At 42.4% G+C, this 1,101-nt stretch overlaps 1 non-coding gene across 1 annotated transcript; it reads left to right on the top strand.

The window, feature by feature from the left end:
• The first annotated feature begins 792 nt into the window (after window positions 1–792).
• Window positions 793–899, top strand: LOC147748908 (U6 spliceosomal RNA). Its single transcript, XR_015300327.1, has one exon. It is a non-coding gene; the product is annotated as a U6 spliceosomal RNA (small nuclear RNA).
• Window positions 900–1,101: the final 202 nt, after the last annotated feature.

Here is a 1,101-nt window from a genome sequence, read left to right as displayed (position 1 = left end):
TCATTCCAAACCTGTGATCAAGGCGTCTGCCGAAACGCCTAATGAAAGGGAAATATGTGCTGCTGCCTTCAAAATAAATGACTTGCTCTCAGAAATAGGCCTCATTTCTTTTGCCTTGTCGTGATGTCTACTGGTGAGCTGCTCCATGCTCACTGTTCCATGAGGCCGCCCTGAAGGGTCGGGGGCTCCTTGTGCTTGGAGACTGTGTTTGTGGATTTTTATCTGGCGCATGACCCAATGCTGTCACCTCACCTACTTAGGAAATGCCACAAGTGTGAAAAATGGTGACTCTGTGGAAGGGATGACATCCCTCTTTTGACCGTTCTGAGCAGCAATGATTTTTCACGGAGGCCTACACTTGCAGGTACAAATTGAAAACATAGGACAGCATGATTGTAGGTTCTTTGAAAGAATTGTTTTTGCACATGCTAAGTAACAGATCTACTGAGATTCTATGTGGAACATTTTAAATTCAGTGCAATGCTTTGTGAAACCTGTATTTTTTACGAACTGGTCAAGGAAAGGGAAATATGTGCTGCTGCCTTCGAAATAAATGACTTGCTCTCAGAAATGGGCCTCATTTCTTTTGCCTTGTCATGATGACTACTGGTGAGCTGCTCCTTCAGCTCCATGCTTACCTGAAGTGTCGGGGGCTCCTTGTGCTTCGAGACAGTGTTTGTGGATATATATGGTAACTGGACATAATATCGACTACATAATATCGAATGGACAAAATATCGATGTAAAAATATCGACATTAACAAAATATCGACTATAGGAATATCGTTGGACGTGCTCGCTTCGGCAGCACATATACTAAAATTGGAACGATACAGAGAAGATTAGCATGGCCCCTGCGCAAGGATGACACGCAAATTCGTGAAGCGTTCCATATTTTTATCTGAGCGAAAATCAATTGGCTCTATTCTCAATGAAGAAACCAATACAAAGGTTTCCTCTGATGAGGATATTGCACAGGTTTTTCATAATTATTATAAACTCCTGTATACTGATGATACACATCCTGGTGATGATGATCTCTCCCGTTTCTTCGAAGATCTTCCTCCTCCCCCTTCTCTCCCTACAGAATTCCATCAATTA

The sequence above is a fragment of the Lissotriton vulgaris genome, chromosome 1_1, assembly GCF_964263255.1.
Source record: "Lissotriton vulgaris chromosome 1_1, aLisVul1.2, whole genome shotgun sequence".
In the NCBI taxonomy this organism is placed as follows: domain Eukaryota; kingdom Metazoa; phylum Chordata; class Amphibia; order Caudata; family Salamandridae; genus Lissotriton; species Lissotriton vulgaris.
Note: the sequence above shows the minus strand (reverse complement) of the source record. Positions and strands in the feature narration are given on the sequence as shown.